At 37.0% G+C, this 27,936-nt stretch overlaps 1 long non-coding RNA gene across 1 annotated transcript in view; it reads right to left on the bottom strand.

The window, feature by feature from the left end:
* Positions 1-1,185: 1,185 nt before the first annotated feature.
* LOC111749429 (uncharacterized) overlaps positions 1,186-27,936 on the bottom strand; it is a 44,753-nt gene continuing 18,002 nt past the window's right edge. The window contains exon 3 of the long non-coding RNA XR_010322270.1: positions 1,186-8,782. This is a non-coding gene — a long non-coding RNA (uncharacterized LOC111749429). The remainder of the gene's footprint in view (positions 8,783-27,936) is intronic.

The raw sequence follows: 27,936 nt of genomic DNA, 5'->3' as shown, positions 1-27,936 counted from the left end.
GTATGAGGTGTCTGAATTTTTGGTAGGAAAAATAGAAATTTTGAAATTTTTTATTTGTTACACATATGTACCAAAAGACCCCAGTGGCGACTCCAGGGTATAATTAGTGGCACTTCATATGTACCACTAAACATTTAGGGTAGGCTTGTGGGAGAGGGCAAGGGAAAAAAAATCCAGACTACCTACCAAAAATTCAGACACACTCAACGATTCAGCTTGCTTCCATTACTGAAAACACATGGTATCAATAAAAAGTTCAAAGCAGAAAATAATTAGGTCACCAAAGGGTTAAATCTCTGGATGCTTCAATTTCCTCATCTGTAAAATGGGAACATTAACACTGTGCAATGATAGGGTTAACTTACAAGTGGACTGGGGCAGGTTTATGCTTATCTCCAGGGAAGCCAGGAATCTGGTACTTACCCAAGAGAAGAATGAGATGTGTTTGCTAGTAGTTTATAATGTGCTGCTTAAAGTTCAAAACTCCCCCTAAAGGCACTCTATACTAGCTTGTCTACATTGCTTACCCATGTTTGGACTGATGGCTTGCATCTGGTTTAACCTGTTACACAGCCTGGCTGTTGCTATATGAACCCACAAGAAAACACAGTGAAGAATAAAAGACACTTTACCTCTTCTGCAACTGAGATGCCACACGGCTTGGCAATTCATAATTCGAAGATGAAGCACATCCTGTGCAAGTGGGAAAGGACTCTGGGGCGTTGCTTCTGAAATTTTTCAGACACCTCTGTAATTGCCTGCACTCCCGTTCCTCCGTTGTGCCTTAAACCCTGTACAATTTTGTGAGTTCTTTCATTTACTCAACCCTGTGTAGCACCAGGAAACCCTGGTGGTGTAGCGGTTAAGTGCTATGGCTGCTAACCAAAACGTTGTCAGTTCGAATCCACCAGGCACTCCTTGGAAACTCTATGGGGCAGTTCTACTTTGTCCTATAGGGTTGCTATGACTCAACGGCAATGGGTTTGGTTTTTGTGTGTGTGTGTGTGTAGCACCAAACTCATAAGGCTCCTATAAAGATTGATATAATAAATATAGCTCACTTATGCATAAGCATTCTAATGCATAAGCATTCAGTAAATGGCAGCCATGATTTTGTCTCTTTTGCCAACAAGGTCTACAGCACTGCCCTCCATTAATGACAGCATTAAGTGAGATGGGTCCCAATTCCCTTTTGCTTCTATCATATCTCTGGACTATTATTGTCTACAGCAGTGGTTCTCAAATAAGAGTGATTCTGCCCCCAAGGGATATGTGGCAGTGTCTGGAGGAATAACTACAGGAAGGGTGCTATTGGTGTGTAGTGTTTAGAGGACAAAGATGCTCCTCAAAACCTACACAGGATGGCCCTTTACAGCAAAGAATTATTCAACCTAAAAAGGCAATAGTACCAAGGTCAAGAATCCTGATCTATAGCTCTCTCACTGCTTGTCTTAATTACCATTAATTACATTCCACAAGCAGGAAGCACAGAGCTTTACATGTTTGTGTTTGTGTGTGTGTTCAATAAATGTTGAGTCTATAAGATGATCTGGGAATTCCTGTTGCCTAACCAAAAAGCCACTTCTCTCTGTAGTTTCTCTTTATATGGTAAATGGACTGAAGAAGGACCTCTTTCTTTTTCTGTTGCTCCCCTGCTGTAAATGTTAGTTATATGTAGGGAAAGAATGAGTACTTATTGCTGCTATACAAGTTCTTATAGGGGTTTGTCCACTTTCCTATTATATCATTGTCACAGATTTTCTCAAACGAGGTAAGTCATGTTTTTCCTCTCCCTGATCCTTCTGGCAACCCGAGAATGGGATTGTGAATCCTTCCACCAGAAACTCTCCTAAGAGATGTAAGTGTTGACACAAGACCCTACTGTATTTGATTCGATGCATGCAGAGTGAGTGTAATACACGGAAAAACTTCTAGGACTAACAAAAAAAAGGCATACTCAATAATATACTCAGAAATCCCCCCATTCCTGCTCCTCAAAGAAAACTATACACCAAAGACATTCTTGAGGCCATTTTTATTTTTCCTTAACGTATGCTCAGAACAACTTGTACAGCTGAGAACTCAAAAGTGCATCTGTTACTTTCCTCTCAGGGTGACCACCTGTCCTAGTTTAGCCAGGACTGTCCCAATTTTAGCACTGAAAATCCCATGTTCTGGGAAACCACTCAGTTCCAGGAAAACCAGGACAGTTGGTCACTCAATTCTCACTGAAGTGTTTTTCAGCATTTATAACAGCTACATTTTAATAAATTTCTTAATAAAGCAAAATTCCATACGCCGAGATCCATGTTAGGTTAAATTTAACCACTACATTGGAGAAGTATTACTCCAGGACACTCCTTCTCCTAGAATTACCTCAGTCCTGCTGTCTTTATATTGCTGGTGCCGTCACACCACCACACTATTACAAAATGGCCAAGACTGACTCAGTTGCTTCCCCCAGACACAGACGGCTTCTTCCCCAGAACTAGCTCCAAGACAAGCATCTTATTTAAGAGAAACAGCAACTCTATCTGTAGTGACACTTTTCTCCGATGCTGCCAACGCTGCAGTAATCCAATCTATCACTTTGATTTATAGTTCCAGTATCAAGACCTTCAAAGGTATGTCAATAGAAAGAATGTGCATTGCCCACCAAAGTCCCTCAAATTACTGAAAATAAGCAGCCACCTGTTTTTATGATGGCCCTAAAAAAAAAAAATTTTTACTTGGATAGGTCTCACTGTTAAACGAATCTGGATTGTAGCTTTTAAGCCAAACACCTTCATTATGACATGGATTCATTTTTTAACTCTTCTGCCTTCAAATACCTATTAAAATACTCCCCACTCCAGTTTACATATGCAAATAACAAACATTTGTATTTATTTTCTCATGTTTACAGTAACTCTGTGAACGTGATATGTTATCATCCTCATTTTTACAGATGAGTAAACTTATTTGAAAACAAGATAATCAAGTTCCTTTTTGTGTTATCCTTGAGTTGCAGTCTAAAAACACATCTTAAATGCACAGCATTTTATGCAAGTACTTGAGTTCTTCAGACATCTCATTTGCCATGATAAGATCTGTCAGTGTCAACAACCATTTGCTGAGTGACAACTTCAGATAAACATACATAAATTCACCAGGACCATAATTCAAATGCATCAATTCTTCTTCCGTCTTCTTTATTCATTGCCCAGCTTCCGATGGTCTTTATATAACAACATAAATGTTGAAAGGAACTGGAAAAGTTCATACCTAAAGGAAAGTCATTTAAGTAAATATCAAAATTGTTTAGCAGTTAACTTCCTGCTGACATGCTATTCCATGTGCATTACCCAACAATGAAGTCAACATCTTTAATGGAAGAGAATTTTTAACAGTCTACTCCATAAAATTACCATTACAATATGCCCACCAAAGTGAACTGTTGTGGTATTTATTTGGAATAATGTCAAAACTTGATACCAGATAATGGTCTTTATGTTGGGGCTGTTGTTAGGTGTTGTCGAGTGGGTTCTGACTCATAGCGACCCCATATAAAGCAGAACGAAACACTGCCCAGTCCTGCACCATCTTCACAATCATTGCTGTTTGAGCCCATTGTTGCAGCCGCTGTGCCAATCCATATCGTTCAGGGTTTTCCTCTTTTTCGATGACGCTCTACTTCACCAAGCGTGATGTCCTTCTCCAGGGAGTGGTCCCTCCTGATAACATGTCCAAAATATATGAGATGAAGTTTTGCCATTATTGCTTCTAAGGAACATTCTGGCTGTACTTCTTCTAAGACAGATTTGTTCATTATTCTGGCAGTCCATGGTCTATTCAATATTCTTCACCAGCACCATAACCAAAATTCAAATCCATCAACTCTTCTTCCATCTTCTTTAATCATTGACCAGCTTCCAATGGTCTTTATACAACAACGTAAATGTTGAAAGGAACTGGAAAAGTTCATACCTAAAGGAAAGTCATTAATCCTTTTACCACAGCTGAGATCTTTTCCTTCCCTAATGCATGATGCAGAATTCTATGTCCAATCTATTCCAGGAGGCGTGGTAAATCAGTTGCCCATGTACCATAATTAATTTGGCCTACTTAGGTAATTGTAAAGAAAAAAGGAAAAGATTGTTCTTTGAGGAGTCCTACTTTTAAAATTTCTTTCTCACTAATGAATAAACATTATCCATCCACTACAATATTATAAACAGAAGTGATTTCATTTCTACCATGGAAATGTATCCCTGTTGTTACTGACAACAAAATAACAACACTAAATATTTAGTTTGTCTAGACAGCATACTAAAGTCCAGAATTTAAAACACAGGTCCAATTAACTAAAACATACAATGGATAAATATTTTTAGCTAACTTAACCAGAGGTTGAAGTTAGGAAAGTGTGTCACTAATGCTCAAAATAATCTGATGGACGTATGCTTTGAGCTGGCCTAAGCCAATTGGGCCCTTTTAAAACTTTTTTTTTTTTTTAATTAATATCAATAACTTCTAACAATCTTAAAGTGTATTTTGCCTGACATTCCTATTATGAAAACTTTCTTTCACTTGGAATTTTCTTGTTATTCTTTTTCCATGCTTTATATGTATATCTTGTCACAGCATATAGCTAATTTTGTTTTTGCTTTATTTTTTAATCTGGCAATCTCTGTCTTTTAACTGGGTGAATTTGATATATGTGTTTGGATTGTGATTATTTTAATTTCTTTCAAAAAGCTTTTTAAATATGTGTAAGTTCTGGTTTTTATATTTATTGTTAAATTTTATGCATATTACCTATTATTTTTTCTTGCTATAATAGAACACTGGCTCCGATAAAGTTAAGAACCACTGTTCTATGATAATATAACTAAGTGAGTGCTCAGTCATTTCTGAGGCAATTGCATAATTCAAAACCAAATGTTTCAAATGTATTTGTAATAGCTGTATGGACAACATACAAGGTTCGATTTGACTATGTTAGCCATATATTTGGTTGACTTGTGTTACTTTTCTGCTTGTATGATGAGGACCAGCATGTCAGTACACAGCTAGACTACAGTGTGCATTCATTTCTTCCTCATGCATTGATTAACAACCATAAACCTCATGTGTCAATATTTTGTATTAGTTTCACCTACAGATAAATTTACCAGACAATAACAAAACTTTAACACATATGCCACATACTATACGCCAGGCATTGTTCTATGTGCTTCATTTTGATCCACTGATAGGTAGTCAGTTATCTTGCCACAATGAACAGCAAATGATTCCCTATAACCTTTAATTCACTCCACTGTCTCAGAAATTATTAATTCTCCACGCTCTACCTCGAATTGTCCTTTTTCCTTTCTCCTTCTCTTTCCATTTCTCTTTTATGATTTTACGTGGAGGCAGTCTGGTAAAGCTGGAAGACCAAGGGGTCTGAAGTCAGAGAGGTACAATTTGAATCTCACTTTTAGTAACACTTGATGGCTTAGCAACCTTAAACAAGTTCCCACTTGGTGTTTTCATCTGCAGAATCCAAATAAAAATATCGACTTCATAAAGTTATTCTGAGATGTAAATGAGATAACATACGAAAGTAGAAGGTGTTCAACATGTACATCTCCTTCACATTAGATTTATAGTTTGGAGTCAATGCACATTATACACACAACTACATTCAACACATATACAACATATACCTACACACAGCATAATATATGCATACACACAGAATATACACCCATAATCTACTTACACAGACACACACAAGCACATACACATCATTCTATACACCTAAACCATACTTTATTTTATTCATAGTATTTATTCAGTATCCAAAATTATGTAACTGATTGGCTTGTTAATTATGTATATCCTCCACTACACTGTAAGCACTAACAGCTAAGGAAAGCAGCCAGCTAAAGGTACTGGAAAAAGGCTAAGTCTGACAGAGTGACACATGATCGTTTATTTATTTAAAACAATAATAATAATACAGTGACCACTTATTTTGTGCCTTAAAAGTAGGAGAAAGGGATGGCTCTATCCTCTTGGCAATTACATTCTAATAAGCTATAATACTTATAGTTTTTAAAATTAGATTATATATGTATTCTCGACTTGAACTTCAACACTGAATAAAGCTAACTGTACTTTTAAGAATGAATGCTGACTCTTCTAATATTGAGATACTGAAGAAGTTATCTCTGAGCCTCAGTTTTTTTATATTTGTTAATTATTAAGATACTAGAGAAGTCACTTAACCTCTGAACCTCAGTTTTTTGACCTGTACAATGAAGAATCCTAATCCTGTTCCACAAAGATGGGGTAAGAATTAAATTTCATGGTAGGAAGCACAAGAAAACACCTAGAACACAGCCAAGTTCTCAACATGTACGTATTTTATGAGACTAGTAGTACTAGATGGTCAGTAAAATTTTACTAAGTTTACCCATTCATAGAGTAAAAAAAAAATACATGTTTTCAATTCAGTAAAACATTTTAAATTGACTTCAAAATTAATTAAAATCTATTATTCTTAAAAAATTAAATTATTTTGTAAACTTATTTCAAGCTAATTTATGTGCAGTTTTTTTTTCAAACTGTGTAACACCACTCCGTACATATCCTATGTACCTTCTCTGTTGCTGTTAGGTACTGTCAAACTGGTTCTGACTCACTGTGACCTTATGTACCGCAGAATGAAATACTGCCTGGCTCCACACCATCCTCACAACCGTTGCTATCATTGAGCCCATTGTTGCAGCCACTGTGTCAGTTCATCTTGTTGAGGGTTTTCTTCTTCTTCGCTGACCCCTACTTTACCAGTTGCAATATTAAAGGATTCTACGGAGAAAAAATTAAACAGAGCAGGAACCATCAAAAGAAGATGGGAGGAATACACAGAGTCACTATACCAAAAAGAACTGGTCGACATTCAGTCACTTTAGGAGGTAGCATATGACCAGGAACTGATGGTGCTGAAGGAAGAGATCCAAGCTGCACTGAAGGCTTTGGCAAAAAACAAGGCTCCAGGAATTGACAGAATATCAACTGAGATGTTTCAACAAACAGATGCAGCCCTGGAAGTGCTCACTTGTCTATGCCAAGAAACTTGGAAGACAGTTACCTGGCCAATCGACTAAAAGAGATCCATGTTTATGCCCATTCCAAAGAGGTGATCCAACTGAATGCGGAAATTATCGAACAATATCATTAATATCACACGCAAGTAAAATTTCACGGAAGCAGTTGCAGCAGTATATCGACAGGGAACTGCCAGGAATTCAAGCCTGATTCATTAAAGGATGTGGATCCAGGGATACCATTGCTGACGCCAGATGGATCATGGCTGAAATCAGAGAATACCAGAAAGAGGTTAATCTGTGTTTTATTAACTATGCAAACGCATTTGACTGTGTGGATCATGACAAATTATGGATCACACTGTGAAGAATGGGAATTCCAGAATACCTAATTGTGCTCATGAGGAACCTTTACATAGATAAAGAGGCAGTTGTTCGGACAGAACAAGGGGATACTGATTGGTTCAAAGTCAGGAAAGGTGTGCGTCAGGGTTGTCTTCTTTCACCATACCTATTCATTCTGTATGCTGAGCAAATAATACAAGAAGCTGGACTATATGAAGAAGAACGGAGCATCAGGACTAGAGGAAGACTCATCAACAACCTGCGTTATGCAGATGATACAACCTGGCTCGCTGAAGGTGAAGAAGACTTGAAGCACTTACTAATGAAGATCAAAGACCACAGCCTTCAGTATGGATTGGACCTCAACATAAGGAAAACAAAAACCCTCACAACTGGACCAATGAGCAAAATCGTGATAAACGGAGAAAAGACTGAAGTTGTCAAGGATTTCGTTTTACTCGGATCCACAATCAACAGCCATGGAAGCAGCAGTCAAGAAATCAAGAGACACACTGCATTGGGTAAATCTGCTGCAAAGGACCTCTTAAAGTGCTGAAGAGCAAAGATGTCACCTTGAAGACTAAGGTGTGCCTGACCCAAGCCATGGTATTTTGAATCGCATCATATGCACGTGAAAGCCAGACAATGAGTAAGGAAGACCGAAGAAGAATTGACATCTTTGAATTGTGGTGTTGGCAAAGAATATTGAATACACCATGGACTGCCAAAAGAACGAATAAATCTGTCTTGAAAAAAATACAGCCAGAATGCTCCTCAGAAGGAGGGATGGTAAGACTATGTCTCACATAATTTGGACATGTTATCAGGAGGGATCAGTCCCTGGAGAAAGACATCATGCTTGGTAAAGTAGAGGGTCAGCAAGAAAGAGGAAGACCTTCAACAAGACAGATTGGCACAGTGGCTGCAACAATGGGCTCTAGCATAACAGTGATTGTGAAGATGGTGCAAGACTGGGCAGTGTTTTGTTCTGTTGTACACAGGGTCACTAGGAGTCAGAACCAGCTTGACGACACCTAACAAAAACAACTACTTTATCAAGAATGATGTCCTTCTCCAGGGACTGGGCCTTCCTCATAAATGAGCAACCTACATAAGACCAAGTCTCCCCATCCTCGCTTCTAAGAAGCATTCTGGCTGTACTTCGTCCAAGACAGATTTGTTCATTCTTCTGGCAAACCAGTGCCGTCAAGTCGATTCTTCTGGCAGTCCGTGGTATATTCAATATTCTTCGCCAACACCATAATTCAAAGGCATCAATTCTTCTTTGGTCTTCCTTATTCATTGTCAAGTTTTGCATGTTTAGGAGGCAGTTGAAAATACCACAGTACTATGTGTCTTACCTATATATAAAAAGAGAAGGGATAAAAGTCTATATTTACTACATATGTCCATACATACATGAAGAGTTCTGGAAGGATATATAAAAAACTATTATTGGTAGATATTTTTGAGGGTTATTTAACAGGAGAATATTTCACTTTTAATTTCAGGCCCTCTATTTTGTGAGTTTTACAAAAAGCATTTATTACTCATATAATCAGCAAAATGAGTAGAAACACTTTTCAAAAAAATAGTGTTATAAAACTCTATCTCTTTTTTTCTTCCGATGAAGCATTTCTAAATAACTAAGTACAAAAAAAATTGCATTTCGAGGAACAAGATTTGACTTCTTAAGTCATTACTTATCTTCTGTTTGTAGACTTAATTATATCTGCACATATAAGTTTTATTTTTTCCATACATCCAAGAATTTACACCTTCTTACATCTGAAGCTCAGAGTGTTCCAAACCCACTGCCATCGAGTCAATTCCGACTCATAGCCACCCTACAGGACACAGCAGAACTGCTCCATAGAGTTTCCAAGGAGCGCCTGGCGGATATGAGTATTCCAGAAGGTGAATTTTGTAAGCCAATCAGTTAGTACCAAATGCAATGAGTTCATATTTTGGGAAAGTTGGCATATTTTAGAGAACAGTTTTTGATATGCTACACCTGGCCCTAACTTCAGAATGTCCCAGATTGTTCTGGATCACTGCACAGCAAAATTAATTTCTTTATTACCTCACTCTCTCCCCCAAAGGATGCCTTTTTCTGTTCAAGAGGACATCAATATCTCAGCAGGAAAAATATGACTCTTTTAATTCTCATAATAGCCTTTTCAATCTCAGACATTACAGTGTTGGTTACAGTTACTGCTCAATAACTACAAAAGATTCCATTCAGTTCAATTCAATTCAGGAAACAATTATTGCCCATCTTCTATGCCACAAACTGGGTTAGGCTCAAGTTACAAAGATAGCTAAATGTTCTCTGCTGTACAAATATTCATCAACTAAAAGCAGAAAGAGACATCTAAATAATTATGAGTACTGTGGGCTAAGGACGCACAAAGGAAGGGGAACCTCTCTGATTTTCAAAATAAGCATACTTTCTTGAACTCAGTTTGAAATTTCTGTCTTATAAGTTCCTACTGGGTAAAATCCCTTTGTGCCTTTCTCTGTGCCAGGTCTTCCAGAAGGCTGTGCATAACCAGGTCCTAAATAATATTCTTTTTGAACAACAATGATGAGACATGTCTAGGAAGAAATACAGCAGGGACATATACTTCATGTGAAACTGAATTCAATATGAGAAGTGTAAGTTCTAAGGGAGCATGGAAGGAAATCCGCTAGAAGTAAGAAGGAGGGAAGGAGAGAGAGAGGATATGAGAAACGAAAGAAAGTGGATCAGTACCATAAATCTTCTATTCTGTAAGCAAAAACATCTGTAACCCAGGAAATGCCTTTAATCCCCCATGTGACTGAGGTCACAGCATTGCTTCGAGATATCTATTTATTTAAAGCAATGAGACAATGTGCTGATTTTCACTGTGAAAAAGCACAAGAGAAGTTATCCTTGGAAAGGGGATTTCATTTTTGTTGAAGAAAATGTCCTGTGGAAGAATAGAAGCACCCTACTTGCATCCTATCTGGGCAAAAAAGCCATAAAGTAAGGTAGCAGGTCAAAGGACAGCTTTGAATTGCAAAGGAATGTTTTACTGTGAAGAGGTTATAATACAAAAAATTAAATGACATTTCCATAGTGCATGAGGCATGATTTCTCTAAAGATTGAATTAATTAAATTATTGTTTTTCACAGCTCATTTTCTTTTCTTTCCTTTGGTTCCTGAAGTTCCTGTGATCCATTTACCCATTCTTAGTTTTAAGATAACTTACAGAAAATAATTGACCATAACCTCATCTTTAATGAATTTTACTTATTAGAACTAGAGAAATGACTGCTAAAGAACCAACTTCATGGAGTAACTGGAAAGCCATGTTTACAGAATGCATATCATTCATGGATGCATTGTTTCAAAAAATTATCAATGATCTACTTTTTCTTCAGTATCATATGGAGGGCACAAAATAAAAACACAGCTGGAATCTCCCAGTAATTTTACAAAGAATTTTTAGTGTTGTGACTTAAAAGAGCATCTCCACTTAAAAATCTTCTAAGATGAATATACAGTAATGTGTATATGAGTAATACACATCTTACTGTGAGATGTATTTCCCAAATGGAAAGTGTATCTGTTCACATCTAAGAGAGACCTGAGCTAAAAAAATCTATCAATGAATAAATATAAACAAATATAAAACTCCAGTGTATGATAACTTACGAATTCTTCTTACACACTATGAATCTTGGTTTAAAATATTTTCAAAACAAAGACGAATGAAGCACCTTAATTCAATAAACTTATTAGGAAATAGGACCACTTAGGAGATTTAATTGTCAAATATGCTTCCATAATGCAAATCTGAACAAAATATAAAGAAAATATTAAATACCAAAATATCTGACCTTTTGGTGAGCAGTCGTGCTCTTAACCACTGCACCACCAGGGCTCCAAAGATATGTGTATCCAAGTATATTTATAAGCATATACATGTGTATTCACATATATGTAGGACACAGTTCGAAGGAAATTCAAACCTCAAACCAATAAAAGAAGGAAATAATATTTAGAATGCCTATATTTTTTTTTTATATTTAGGGAAGACTAGTTCTACAGAAGTTAGTTGATTGTAAAGTTTAGTTATGGAGATAATTAAAATGAACATAAAAGTAATTGAAAACAACTACTTATTTTGGATTTCTACATCAATCTCTACTAACCTTTTCTATCAGCATGTTAACTGAATTCCAAGATTAGCAGAGGTCAGGACAGTGGAAAGAAATCTCCAATCCTTCCTGAGGAAGCATTCGACTCAACCCAAACTTAAACTTGGCTCATTCTTCTCCACTCTCCACAGGGAGGGTAAGATCTCTCCTCTTTTGTTTTTCTGGCACACAAGGTACCAGCTTCTGTGACTTGAGAAACCTATTTTTTCTACAATGTGTGTAAGCAAATGCTGCCTTTAAGGCCTCAGTCAAATATTACACCTTATTCTTTGACTCACCTTTATTGAACAATCAGGCACTTGGATAACATTATGCTTAAAATTTTATATTTTACACTGTTATCAAATTCCATTTTAAATTATTGTTTATTTGTATTATCATTGCTTCACTATCAATAATGAACTTATATAATTATTTCATCACTGAGTACACTGTATCTTCCATAGTTAATACTGCATAAGATTTAAGAGAATGGGTCCTCTAGGCTACTTCAGTTGGCTAACTCATGACCATATTTTTTGGGTTTTTTTGTACTTTAGGTAAAAGTTTACAGCACAAGTAAATTTCTCATACAAAAATTTATGCACATATTGTTATGTGACACTAGTTGCAATCCCTGTAATGTGACAGCACACTCCCCCTTTCCACCCTGGGTTTCCTGTGTCCATCCAGCCAGTTCCTGTCCCTTTCTGCCTTCTCATCCTGCCTCTAGACAAGAGCTGCCCTTCTGGTCTTGTGTATCTGCTTGAACTAAGAAGCATGCTCTTCACATGTATCATTTTATGTTTTATAGACCAATCTAATCTTTGTCTGAAGAGTGGGACTTGAGAATGGTTTTAGTTCTGGGTTAACAGAGCATCCAGGGGCCATGGCTGTGGGATTCCTCAGTATCAATCAGACTATTAATTCTGGTTTATCTACGTGAATTTGAGTTCACTTTTTTCCCCGCTCAGTCAGGGACTCTCTGTTGTGTTCCCTGCCAGGGTGGTCATAACCATATTCTTCTCATATTTTAAAAACAAGATAAGAATATATTTGTGACATAAATAATGAATCTTTACTTGTACCCCAAAAGGCATAACTAGGACAGAAAAAATGTGGCAAGCATGCTGCAACTTGCCTTTTCCGGCACATAGAAGACTAATCAATTGTAGCACTCTTTCTCTTTCCACCCAGATGCAGCCTCAAAATGCTTTTCAAAACAGCACTCCAGGCAACCACGATTGTTGTTATTTGCCCTTGAGTAGCCCTCCAAGTCATGAGGGCCCCATGTGCAACAGAATGAAACACTGCCCAATCCAGTATCACCCTGGTAATTGGTTGCAGATCAGACTGTTGGATCCATATGATTTTCATTGGCTGATTTTTGGAAGGAGATCACCAATCCATTCTTCCTAGTCCATCTTAGTCTGGAAGCTCCACTGAAACCTGTTCAGCATCATAGCAACACACAAGCCTCCACTGACAGAGGCTTGGTAGATGCACATAGGTGCATTGGCTGGGAATCAAACTCAGGTCTCCTGTATGGAAGGCAACAATTCTACCACTGAACCACGTTCTTGAATTTGTATTATCTTCCAGTTGTGAAAATACTAAATTTAGTAGTTCTTATTTTAAGTGGAATAAATATGTTATTTTCCCTTGGTAATTTCTAGCACAGGCAAAAGCAAAACACTTATATCTGCCTGAATTATTTAAAGTAATAAGCAGTTATCCATAAACAGAGGTGGCTTAACCAGTAAGCAAGGTACGCACAGGCTTATAGTAAGCAAGGTGCACACGGGATTACTTGTGTTTACTACTAAGTTGTAGTGCACAATTTCACGTGGTTTTTTTTAACCACATGAAAAAAACAGGTGAAAATGCGCACTCCGATTAGTAACTAGGCACAAGTAAGCCCATGCGTACTTTAAAAAAACGAAACCCATTGCTGAGTCGATTCCGACTCATAGTAACCCTACAGGGCAGAAAAGAACTGCCCCATAGAGTTTCCAAGGAGGGCCTGGTGGATTCGCACTGCCGACCTTTTAGTTAGCAACCACAGCACTTAACCACTACACCACCAGTGCATACCTTGCTTACTGCGTAATTCATCCCTATCCATAAGGCAAGACAAAGGCATTACATCCCACTTCACAAATTATGCAAAGTATTAACCCCAGTAACAAGTAATTAGGAAGTATATGTGCTAAATTTTTCAAATAAAAAGTGATTGTTACTGTTATTTTGGTGTTCAAATTATAAAATATACTCAATACAAAAAAAAAAAATACATACCTCACCAATTAAGTGTGTCAGCGACTGTCATGGATTGAATTGTGTCCCCCAAAAATACGTTTATCAATTTGGCTAGGCCATGATTCCCAGTATTGGGTGATTGTCCACCATTTTGTCATCTGATGGGATTTTCCTTTGTGTTGTAAGTTCTATCACTATGATGTTAATGAGATGCATCAGCAGCAGCTATGTCGCTGAGATATATAAGACTAGATCGTGTTTTAAGCCAATCTCTTTTGAAGTATAAAAGAGAGAAGCAACAGAGAGACATGGGGACCTCATACCACCAAAAAAGCAGTATCAGGAGCAGAGCATGTCCTTTGGACCTGGGGTTCCTGCACCTGAGAAGCTCCTTCACCAGGGAAGACTGATGGCAAGGACCTTCCTCCAGAGCCGACAGAGAGAAAGTTTTCCCCTAGAACTGATACCCTGAATTTGGACTTGTAGCTTACTAGACTGAGAGAGAATAAATGTCTCTTTGTTAAAGCCATCCACTTGTGGTATTTCTGTTATAGCAGCACTAGACAACTAAAACAGTGACTATGTGACTGAAGTTTATCTTACCGGACAAAATCTGAACACCTTAAAATGATCAAGGCTCTTTGCAATCTGGGCCCAACTTTTCACGCACATCTTCCACTACTTTCTACTATATGCCACCCAGAATATATGTTAAATTCCAGTCTTGCTGAACTGCATCCAGCATTGTGTGGATTTTCACATCCCCAGACATTCGAAAGTCATTTCCTTTCCCTGCAATGCCCTTCCTTTCTCTTTATAATTTCTACTTATTTGTAAAGACACAGGTCAAAATTAGCTCCTCTGTGAGCATTCTCCAAACTCAGGCAACATCAGTCATTCTCATCCCTGTATTCTTACTTTGTACAGACTTGTGTTGTTTTCATTGGGTCATGATTATTGGTACTATAATTACTCTCTTATAAACTACATGATCCTCAAGACAGGAAATAATAGTGCTTTTATGTTTGTGTCCTCAGTTTCTTGAATAGTCCTTACACAAAGTAGAAACTCAATGAATATATTTTGAATGAATAAATGAACAAATTATACACTAACCTAGAATGAATTCAGGATGTAACCAAGGCTCTTTTCTAGGTCCACACCAATTTCTCTATTCCATCATAAAATTCTTAGTTGTACTATTTTTGCAAGTCTAAGTCAAGAGCAACAACCTTAAAGCTTCTGTATTACTAATTCCTCCATTCTCTTCTCCACCCTATCCCTAAGCAAATCCATTGCCATCAAGAAGATTCCAACTCATAGTGACCCTACAAAACAGAGTAGAAGTGCCCAATGGAGTTTCCAAGGCTGTAATTTTTATGGCAGCAGGCTGCCACATTTTTCTTCCGTGTAACGACTAGTGGGTTAGAACCGCCAACCTTTTGGTTAGCAACTGAGCACTCAACTACTGGACCATCAGGGCCCATTCCTAGAAAATACTAAATAATGGTAAGAGATCTGATTTAAAAGAAAAATTACAAATTATTATAGTATAGACATTGACTTTTTTTTTCCTTTTGTTAACTGGATTACTCTGACAGGACTGAAGTGCACTTAAATGCTATAATTTAGTTTAAATTCTGATTTTTAGTTGCCTATTTTTTTTTTTATAAGCAGGTAAAATGAAAGATACAATAATTTACCTAATTCTCATCATTTAAAAGGAAAAGAAAGCTGGCAGCACAGATACTAAGATGAAGCAAAGATTTTTTTGGCACTAGATTCTAAAGCATTCTCACTGAAATTTTTATATATAGATTATGATAAACTGAGTAACAGTGAAATTTACTCTCAACAATTATGGCCATATTATTTTCTGGAAAAAGTACATGGCTTTACTTATTATATTATATATAATTATCACCTTACATATTTTTTAAACAAAACTGAGTGAATAAAACTCCAAAATCAGGCTAAGTTAATATGGCCCAAGAAAGTAATCATCACATGGTCTAATTCCTGCGTAGAGAATTTATCTGCTATAGTGTCTGCATTGTTGTTGTTAGTTGCAATTGAGTTGGCTCCAACTCATGGTGACCTTATGTATAACAAAACAAAATATTGTGTAGTCCTGTCTTCAGGATCATTGGTATGTTTGAGTTCACTGATACAGCTGTTGTGTCAATGCATCTCACTGAGTGTTTCCCTCATTTTCGTTGGCCCTCTACTTTACCAAACATCTAGTGTCTTTAAGGTGCCTAAACTCATACTGTCAGTCCAACCTTCAGTATAGAATCACTCTACAAATTGGAAAAAAAAAAAAAAACTGACTTTACAATCATATGTATAATCTATTTGAAATTTGTAAAGGGATGTAACATTATTGTTTACGCCTGTTGTGTTCTCAGAAGAAAATATGATCATTTCCCGTTCCTAATCCCCACACCTCAGTAACATAACAAACTGTGATCACTAATTTGATCATTAATGAAAATAAAGGCTATTTCAAGATAAACTGAAGCTCTCAGCAATGGGAAATTTCAACTTCTAATGACCTGCCGGCATTAATGAGACTGCAGTAAATCTAAACATATCTGAAGCCTGGAAGGAAGATCTTGTTATATCGAGAAGCTAGATTCCATCAACGGATTTTGCCTCTCACTGCATTTCATAAAGTCTGGAAACACTGTAAAGCATTCAAATTGTGAAAACACATTAGTCAGTGGAGACACATTAGTGTATCATTCTAATGAACAAGATCACTAAGCCTTGGAACCAACACAAGTTCCTGTAGATCTTCTGGTCTCCAGGGCAAATCCAGCCTAAAACACTGGCAAAAGAGAGCAGAATGCTGTAAAATGGGACCCCAGAGGATGACTGTGTGTTTAACTACAGACTCACCACCTTAGCAAACCAGGCTCTAGGACCTCACCAGCCCAAACCACAACAGCATATGCCTAAGTGGTTTGGTCCTTCAAGCCAAGATACACCTAGCACAGCAGAACTTACCTATGTAGTGTGATTTGAGAGTCACCAAAAACATCTGTGAGACCAAAGAGAGGTCTAAGGATCCTACCATGGTGACTGAAACTACTGTAGCAAAATTTCTTTAGTACCAAAGAGTAAAAGTAAGTTTTACTTCCTATACTTCCTGTTAAAGAGAACATCCCCAAAAGAATGAAATAGAAGGCAAGTTAGAATTAATGAGAGCCAGGTCAAACATGGCTATTAGGGTTAGAAGAGAGGAAAGAGGGAAATGAGTTAAGGGCTACAAATACGAAAAACTGAGCTGAAAAGCTGGATAAGAGGATATTTAACACCTTGGTTGCCTGCCTCAAAGGTCACAGAGGCAGGCAGGATTGGCTATGCTCACCTATGTCCCAACATTGTTTAATGGTATTAATAATCAGTTCCCATCTGTAGTTTTCATTATACATTCTCACTGAATACAAGAAAATAAAAGATTGAAGATAAGTGTAAGTGGTCAGTAGTTAAAAGCCTCTTCTCTGATTTATTTAGCAAATAAATAATTAATAAAGAATCAGTAATTAATTTTGGGGTTCAATTAAAATTGAACTATTTTCATGCTCTGAAACTTAAAGTAATATGCTAACTATAATACTAGAAGCTAATTTCGTAAAATAAAGGTCTTCCTTTCAGTTATTAGGTTTGTTTAGTTTAAATGTGAATTTATTAAAGTTGGCATAAAAGATAAGTCATTAATCTGTGAAATTGGTGCTTGCTATTTTCAGAGATTTTTAAAAACTACTTATTTTTAAATGTATCCAAAGTATTAACACTACTTTGAAAGTAACAGATGCTCTGAGATTCAAATTCAGATAGACCTTTTAAGATCGCATTTGAGGTTTACATCTGAAATGGAAGTAGGATGGTAGGATGCCTCCCACCCCTGTGTTTCATGTACAGCATCTGACAGACATGTTATACGAGGAATTGACTTTAACGTTTGAGCACCATAGGCTCCTAGGTTGTACTGTAACAGAAATTACAGAGAACTTCTCCGGCTTCTGACTATAGTTACACTGATGCGGACAAAATGAATATCTATTGCTCCATTAAATAATAGAATTTCTTCTGCAAGCTCCTTTGCAAAGGCTGATTGTTTGGGGCCACAAAGAACAGAATACACTAAAGAGGAGGGAATGGAAAAGGTGACATATGAACAGTCTAGTGTACGCAAAAAGATGATGTGCAAGGTATAATTTACTCTAGATTCCCTTTTAGGAACACAAAATAATTATCTGATACATTAAATATACTGTTCTGGTATAGGCACAGGGTTGTTCATTTGGTAAAGATGATTTTATAAGACTTTTTTAGGTAGCTCATAAACTATCTTCCTTCTTATTTCTGGAATATAAAAATATTAAAACTTGCTTAAAAAAACTCAGATCACCCTTAGCTCACCCTATAGGCTAAAACTGTAAAATTTTTTTGTTGATATTATAGTCACTAGTCATTTCCCTTTAAATGGTCATGTTTTCCTTACATGAACTGTGTATCTCAATATTAGTAAATTGACATCATATGGTGTCACCTTTCAATTAGTAGTCTATATAACTTAGTAATGTTCAGTTGAAACATTAATTCATCTTTTATTTAAAACATTTCCTTGACATGTTAAAGCATGATAATATACTTTTATTCCCACTAAAGTACCCAAATTACAAATGTCCAACTCATACTTACCCTTAATATCATGTAAATTTGCCCTCATTTTGAAATGATTGAACCAACCCCTACTCACAACAAATTCTTCATCACAATCTCCTTCACTTGCTGCACGTGCAGCATTTAAATCATTGAAAAGTCTTCGAGCCTTTTCTTGCACTAAAGTCAGGCTACATAAGAACCGTACGCACCTGTTCTGACTTACCTACAAATTCCACTTAAAGACACACTTAGGAGCAAATCTTGTTTGGAACCCAGGGACTGCCTGTATTCATAAAAATTATTTGAGCAGCTCTGATATGGCCATGTACATGATATTTTAACTTCATGAACCAAATTAGAAAATATTCTCAAAATATGGACCTTTGGGCTTGACTCAACCACTCAAAGCTCCACATAAATCCTAAGAGTAAATTTTTGGAGTGTGAAAAATTACCAGTGCAGTCCCAAGAACAGGTATCTTTACAACTTTCTTAATAGCTCTTGGATTCAACCAGAACTGGAAATACATATACGACATTTAGGAAATGCTTTCTCAAAACTATCATACTGACTTTGACCTTATCCTCTACTAGGGGAAGTTACAGGGTCATTAAGAGTCAGAATCAACTCGACGGCAAAGGGTTTGGTTTTTTTTTTTTTTTTTTGGTTTGGTTCTCTCGAATGCCCTAATCTTTCACATTCGTATCAAAGGATTCTCTCTTTTCCTTAACTCTTTAAATCAGAGTTTATATTTCCCTATCTCTAGCAGTAAAGAGCACCAACTATCTGTCAGTTTGTTGTATGTGGTCGCTAGTGTGCTGGTATGATGCTGGAATCTACGCCACCTGTATTTCAAATACCTGCAAGGTCACCTGGTTGACAGGTTTCAGCACAGCTTCCAGGCTAAGTCAGACTAAGAAGAAAGGTCTGGCAATCTACTTCTGAAAATTAGCCAATGAAAATCTATGGATCACAACAGAATAACTGTTGGATATAGCGCTAGAAGATAACCCTCCCAGCTTAGAAGGCACTCAAAATTCACAGTGGGCAGAACACTGGACTTGAGCATACCAATGATTGTGAAGATGGTGCAAGACTGGGCAACATTTTGTTCTGTTGTACATGAGGTCACCATGAGTCAGAGTTGACTTGACAGCAACTAATAACAAGCAGTAAAGAATGCCCCTTCTTCTTCCCACTTTATAAAGCAAATGTATTTCCACATGATCTGATCTAAAGAAGCACATTATTCTATCTTCCCCCAGCAGAAGTGGCTTCTTCCTACTCCATCACTCCCAGAATGTAAATATCTTGGACCAAGCCTTGAAGCCAGTGGAGGCGGGGAGAACAGAGACAGGGTAAGAATTCCCTGCAGTGGTGACAGGAGTAATCCAAACCCAAATCAATGAAACCCACGGCCATAGAATCAATTCCAACTCATAGTGCCCTATAGAACAAAGTAGAACTGCCCCATATGGTTTCCAAGGTTGTAAATCTATAGGGAAGTAGATTGTCACATCTTTCTCCTGCGGAGCAACTGTTGGGTTTGAACTGCTGACCTTTTGGTTGGCAGCCAAGCACTGTAACCACTGTGCACCAGGGTGCCTTTAGGAGCAATAGGCACAGTAAATCACACTCACCATATGGCCCAAGGTGCAGGTAATCATTTGAAGGACCACATATTTTCTAACCCTGCCTAGAAGCCTTGTTAAGCATCCTGTCTTTGGACTGAGTCTAGAGATGAGTTATTTAATGGTCTAGGCAGCTCAAGTATCTACCCCAAGGGTACTGTCACCCGGCAAGGGGGATTAATTTAAGAGATAACACATCTATCCGTAACACAAAGAGACTGTGGTACTAGTTGTATCTACGTTTCCCTTACATTTGTCTTATTACTCCTATTTACTGCACAGAACTTGCGCAACAAATGAAAAACTTTTACTGTGGGAACAAACAGATTAAAATAAACCCTGCCAGCCTGTTCTAACTAGCAATGCCAATTTAGCATCTTATGTGTGCTCCCAGAACTCATAGCCTCCCACTTTTTTGGAAATATTTAAATTCTTTTTACAGAAAAACACAAAAAGAAGTTGGTTCCAGCTGTGACTTCATTCGGTGTGTCTAAAGGTAGTATGATTTTCCAGACTTAGGTCTGGCAACATCTATGTTTATCCTTTCGTCTAACAGTTTAAGAAAAATTGACTGCAAAATAAAGAAAACTCACTCCTAAATGGAAGTAGACTGTGTCCCATTACATAATGGACCTAAGCTGGAAAACTTCCCATTTTAATGATTTTTACACATTCCACTTAATTGATTTCTTAACATTTTCATCAACTTAAATATTGTCTAGAATTACAAAAACCTATATTCCTACAGTCTAACTAACATCTCTACTTGAGAACTCTATGAGACTCTCATTACCACCGGGAAGGAATGGGAATCACTTTTAAAGCAGTGTCTGTATAATGTCTGACAGCTGATGGGATGAGTCTGTGGTATGAGGAATGCTGTTTATAACACAGAGATTTAAAGTGGAATCACCCTGGACAACAGTGGCACAAACTCTTCCCTAATCTACAAAGAAACATTAGTCATAAAATGATAACTGCATCTTTCAATAGCTGATTTTTATCATCCCACTCTTGTAACTTCTCTTTGATCTACTATTCCCACAATGCCAAAAGAAAGGAATTTGTAAATGTCTTTACTTTATGCCAAAACTCTCTCAGTATTTTCCAGTTACAGTGGCAACATGTCTGGCTTCTCATGGCATGCAGAGCCTTCACCACAACACTAGCTCCCAGTAGCCTGCCTGCCCTCGCCAAGGCCACCAAGTCGGATTCCAACTCATAGTGACCCTACAGAACAGAGCAGAACTGCCCCAAACAGTTTCCAAGGCTGAAATCTTTACAGAAGCAGACTGCTACATTTTTTTCCTGTGGAGTGGTGGGTGGGTTTGCACCACCGACCTTTCGTTTAGGAGCCGAGTGCTTAACCACTGTACCACCAGGAAGGCACTCTGTCTACCTAATTTTCAATCTTTCTCAGCCACACTTTCTATGCTCTCCATTCTTTGTAGGCCATTTCCCTCCATTCAACTTTACTAATCACAAACTAAACCAGACCTCACCTTAGGCACACCTCCTAATCAGAAATTCCCATTACTCCCAATCCTGTACAATTGCTCAATTCCTTATGAGTCATTATTTTGCTTTCTTTTCAAAGGCCTACCCCCCTAACAGAGAAGTTAAGTTGCTCCCATGTAAGGTTTAGCTTAATCTAGTTGGAGTAGGTAATGTGCTGTGACAGAGAACCACACGATACGAATCGAAGAATAACGGAAGATTCTGACAAAACCTGTCCTTTGGGTTCTTCACACAGAAGTTTCCTTTTAAATTACGGATACTCTTGAAGAGTTACTGCAGTAAACTAATTACATGGCAAAGTCAGGGACTTATAAAGACCCTCTACAGACTCATAAAAGACACAAAGTTCGATAGGCAAGATGGAATAGGAAAAAGTGTGAAATAAAAGGAAAGAAATATCACTGAAGGCTAATTCTGCCTACTTGAAATTATTCTTGTCCCTAAGAGTCATATTTTTCTTACATTAGAATCTGGCAATATAAATACTCTGAAGTACATCAAGCAATTACTAATCTTAAACTGCAGACTTTATTTTGGTCATTTATTTTATGTTTTTCTTTTCATGAAATGGTTTATAGCAGCTCCAGATTTATTTCCTAAGAGTGTGATCCTCATTACTGGTCTCCTTTTATGACTGTGTATGTGTGTGCAGGTGAGTGTGTACGTAAACAGTGGTTTCCAGCCATTTTACTGTGGTTTATCTAGGTATAAAAAAACCTGGTACCATCAAGTCAATTCCAATTCATAGTGACACTATAGGACAGAGTAGAACTGCCCCACAGGGTTTCCCAGGAGCCGCTGGTGGATTTGAATTGGTGATCTTTTGGTTAGCAAACAGGCTCTTAATCACTGACTGTGCCACCAGGGCTCCATTTAGGTATAGTTTTCTTCAAATTTACCCTGCTCAGAGTCCATAGCATTTCTTGAATATATAACTTGACTTCTTTAAACAGTTTTGGAAATTTCTCAGCCATTGTTTCCTCAAATATTGCTTCTGCTCCATTTTCCCTCTTCTTCTGGAAATCCAGCTACACTTACATTAGGTCTTTGTACTGTGTCTCGTATCTCTTATGTTCTTTTCTGTATTTTCCATCCTTTTGTCTTTGTGCTTCTGTCTGAATATTTCCTTAATCTCTGTATACAAATAATTCTCTTTAGCTATATCCAATCTGCTATTAAAAACTATCCATTAAGTTTTTAATTTCACCAATTCACTTTTGAGTTCTAAAATTTCCACTTGATTTTTATAGTTTCATCCTTGACTCTATTAATCATAGTTATTTTAAAGTCTGTTATGGATAACTCCAGCATCTGGCTCTTCTGATAGTATGGGTCTATCATCTGTTTTTTTATTCTTGGTTTTGGTCACTTGTTTTCTCTATGTAAATATGTTAGGTTTCTACTGAGTTACAGACATTGCAGACTTCCTCTTGTGTGACCAGTTGAGGAAAAGCCTGTGCTTTAAAAGGGCTCACTTGATTAGGACAGGCTCAACCAGAATAATCATGGAGTGATTATTTCATCATAATCACAGGTTCCACTCATGCTCAAATGAATTATACCGAGCACGTATACCAGGGGGCAAAAATCTTGAGGGTCATCTTAGGATCCTGCCTACCACAATCCATGTTGTTACAAGTATGAGTGGTTCATTCTTTTTTATTACTCAGTAGTGTTCTATTGTATGACTACACCACAGTTGTTTATCCATGCTCCTGCTGAGGGACATTTAGGATGCTGCAACTTTTTTGGCTGTTGGGAATAAAGCTGGTAACAGCATTTGTGCACAAGTTTTCATGTACTCATACATTTCCATACCTCCTAAGGAAACACCTAAGAGAGGAGTTGCTGGGCCATGTGGGGAATATATATTTAACTTTATATAAGAAATAGCCAAACTATATTCTAAAGCAGTTTTACCATTTAAATTGTCCACTTGCAATGTTTGAGACTTCCCATTGTTCCATATCCTTACCAGTACCTGATATTGTCAATATCTGAGAAGTTTTTTAAATCTTGATGCCCAGACCATAGCCCAGACCAATTAAATCAGAATCTATAGCACTGCTATTTTTAAATTTCTCCAGATGCTACCAATATACAGCCAAGGTTGACAATCACTGACCTACATGGATGATATGACCCAATTTTTTTTCTCCATGAATATGTGATTGATTGATAAAAGCTCCATAACAGTAGCACACAATTTCAAAAGGATTGAAAGCCAAGTCTGACCAAGACTGGAGGCACCCAAGAGCATGGCCCCTGAATACCCTTTTAACTCAGTACTGAAGTCACTCCCAAGGTTCACCCTTCAGCCAAAGTATTAGACAGGCTCATAAAACAAACAATAATACACGTAGTTCCACAAAATATATGGGACTAAATGAGCACACCAGCCCAGGGGCAAGGATAACAAGGCAGGAAGGGACAGGAAAGCTGGACAAATGGAAATAGAGAACCCAGGTCGAGAAGGGGAGAGTGTTGACATGCCATGGGGTTGGCAACCAATGCCAGAAAACAATATGTGCATGCATTGCTTAAAGAGAAACTAATTTGCTCTGTAAACCTTCATCTAAAGCACAATAAAATAAAATAAAAATCACCTGGAACACTTCAAAAAAAAAGACTGAAAGCAAGTTAGTAGAAAGACTCACTGTGGCAAAACAACTGTTTGGTCTAAAATAAATATTTTCCAACACTGTTTTTTGGAATATTTATAACTTTGTAATAAGTTTTTGTAATACTTTAGCCAACTCATAATTTTGTACTTTTTCAGATGTTCAGTGGTTTTCTAGTTTTTTATATATGTCATTTTTAGCAAATTAATCGTTTTTTGCTGATACTGTAAAATTGAAATGAACTAGTCAATAGATGTTTGCAGCTGTTTCTTCTCATTTTGAGCTATGTTTCACATCAGCAAATGAAGATCCCAAGAGCTTTACTCCATCCACGTCATTAAAGTTGACCCTACTTTGAGAAGACAGCTCTTCCTCAGTCAAATTTTGAATGTTTTCCAACCTGAGGGGCTCATCTTGCAGCACTATATCAGACAATGTTCCACAGCAATTCATAAGGTTTTCACTGGTCAATTTTTTTTTTTTAGAAAGAGATGGCTAGGTCCTTCTTCCTAGTCTTAATCTGGAAGCTCCACTGAAACTTGTCTAATACGAGTGACCCTGCTAGTATTTGAAATACAGGTGGCATAGCTCCCAGCATCACAGCAACATGCAAGCCACCATAGTACAACAAACTGACAGATGAGTGGTGAATATACCATGGTCTCCCAGAAGAATGAACAAATCTGTCTTGGAAGAAGTACAGCCAGAATGCTCCTTAGAAGCAAGGATGGTGAGACTTCATCTCATGTACTCTGGACATGTTATCAGGCAGGACTAGTCCCTGGAGAAGGACATAATGCTTGATAGAGGGTGGGCAAAGAAGAGGACCCTCAGTGAGCTGGACTGACACAGTGGCTACAACAAAGGGCTCAAACATAGCAACAATTTTGAAGATAATGCAGGATCGGGCAGTGTTTTGTTCTGTTGTATGTAGGGTTGCTGTGAGTTGGACCCAACTCAACAGCACCTAACAACAATAGTCGACAGAGGTACAGCAGGCATAAAAATATGTCTAATAATTGATGCACTGCTTGGGAAATCATTATGAATTATAAAGCATACATGGTAAGTTTCTATTTTTGTTAAAATCAGTAGTACATAATGTATAGATATAAGATATCTAGAAAGATATAGGGCTCTCATTAATAGTTAACAATATGTCTCTGGATAGACTATGGGATAGACATCCTTTACATTTTTCTTTGTTAAATGTCTGACTTTCCATTTATGAGCATGTGCTGACTTTTTTAGTTAAAGAATCTTTAACAAAAGAAATGTGAGACTTGGGTATTCCACCTTTTAAAAAATACTTTAAGTCAATTGTGCTTGCTTTTCTTGTTTAACTATGTTTTGTGCATAAGAAGACTTAGATGGCTTACACTAATCCCACTATCAACATTTATATTCTTCCAATGTTTTCCTATTGAGGGAAGCTGTGGAAAAAGTCAAGGGCTCTGGACACAGACTGTCAGTACAAATATTGGTTCTTCAAAATGCTGGCTAGTGGTTTTAGACAAATTATTTAATATCTGAATGCCTTAGTTTCCTCATCTACAAAGTTATAATAATTTTACCTACCTTATAGGGTTTTATAGGGTAGTTGTAAGAAATAAATGAAATAATCCATGAAAGGGACATAGAAAGTTGTTAGCCAGTCTTATTACTAACTAGAAAATATTAGGATTATTTGACTGAAAATAAATGTAAACATTCAAAAAACAATTAACATAGGATATCCATTTGCAATACGATTATCCTTTTAACATAGTGTCACAGAGCTTGCTTAAGGTTATCCTGTTCTACAATATTCTACACACTGGCCGCTAGGGAGGCACGCAGGAAATGCAGACCCAAGAGAACTAGGTTAAAAACACAAAGCAGAGGCATGTAACATAATACTGTGGTAAATCAAAAAGACACACTTGTATGCAATTTATTTCATGTTCACAGTGGAAAATGCATGTAAGGCCAGATGGTTATCTATAAGCCTGAGCTCACTATGGAATCTTGGCATATTTGTCAGAGAACTACGTTATTCCAGGGTTCCTCTGACAACTTTTAAAACCCATGTCGAAACTTGGTAAATACTTGTGATGCTTTAGAAACAATTTTTAGGCTAATGACTTAATGTGTTGCATTTGAAGTCCTTATTTAATTTCTATTTGAAGCAATGAACAAGTAGCTTAGTTCTTTCTTGAGGATTTGCAACCACTTCATAAAATGATTTAGGGAAAACATAGAGACAGCATATTTCAGCTGAGATCAGAGCACATGCACAAGCAGTAATTAATTTTCACATTTCCAAATGCTAATATTAATTTGTTTTATTAAGCATATGCCTAATGAAATTTAACAAGAGGAACAAAGTTCAAAGTGACAGAAAACTCATTTCCAAAAATGTGTTGGAAATTGTAAGTTTTAATATTCATCCCAATTTTTATGCCTTATTTCTAAAAACATGAAATTAATACTTTTAAGGTTTATTTCGTCTATTCTTTTTTTTAAGTAACAAACTATTTCACAAATAAAAACGAGGAGGCAGTGGATTCAATCTCTAGGATAATACCATCCAGGCACTACTAAGAGTTGACTATGTTCAGAAATATCTAAGCCCATCAAAAAACATACAATGGTAAAATAAAAACAACTAGTTTTAGTGTATTTTTCCTGCTGCAAATTAAAATCTTATCCTTGTACTTCTCTTTAATCCAAAATCAAGTTATTCCTTCTGCTAACCTCCACCAGAAAATGCACTATTTGAAGAAAATTGCAGTCTTACAAGAAAATTTCTATAGGGAAAAATTTCTGTAACTAGACATGATTGACCCAACTCTAACCTCTGGCCAGGTAAATAGGAAAATTATTTGAAAATTGGTTTAAAACGAGTTATTTATATATTAAAAGCCACTTGAGCACGATGTTATTCAAACAGAAGACGCCAAGGTACAACTATTAATATGTTAATACAGTTTCTAAAGTGGGGGAAATTCACCAATGATGATGTAAGATGAGCTGGTCTTAATATTGCTGAGACAAACAGCCTCCTAGACAAATCATTACAAAAGTATTGAGAAAGATGAAACTGTAACTTATAGGTATTGAAGAAACTGGAAGGATTATTTCCTGTAAAGAAAAAGAAATGTTACCAGCTTATCTATTTCAACCCAGGTCTATTGAACCTGTATTAATTTATAGTGTCTGTGCTGGTCAAGTTCTTCCCAAGCAGGAAATGCATTTGAAGATTTTTTAATGGCTATACTATTAAAGGGTGTTTTAAGCTTATACAAACTTTCAAGAAAATGGTTAATGTTCTTCAACCATCTTTAGGGTCTTTGCTTCAAATATACATTCAAACTCCATCTCTGTAAAAGTTTTCTTATAAAGTGTTGTTCAGGTAAAAAGTTAAATGGTTGTAGGAAGTGCACAAGAAGAAGAAACTGCAAAGGTTAAATCTTTTACTTTGAGCCTGGCAAGCGTAAGAACGAGGAGGTGGAAGGGAATGTTTATATCACTTAAAACATAGCGACAGCTGGTTTGCATCAAAAGCAAGGTTTTAGAAACGTGCTAAAAAGCCGAGTTCAGGATACCTAAAAAGAGGTTTACCAGGCATTGAAAGGGATATCCACCTTCTCAAAACTTAACTT

This window comes from Loxodonta africana, chromosome 6 (assembly GCF_030014295.1).
Source record: "Loxodonta africana isolate mLoxAfr1 chromosome 6, mLoxAfr1.hap2, whole genome shotgun sequence".
Classification (NCBI taxonomy): domain Eukaryota; kingdom Metazoa; phylum Chordata; class Mammalia; order Proboscidea; family Elephantidae; genus Loxodonta; species Loxodonta africana.
The sequence above is the reverse complement of the archived record's forward strand: the minus strand, read 5'-3'. Positions and strand labels throughout refer to the sequence as shown.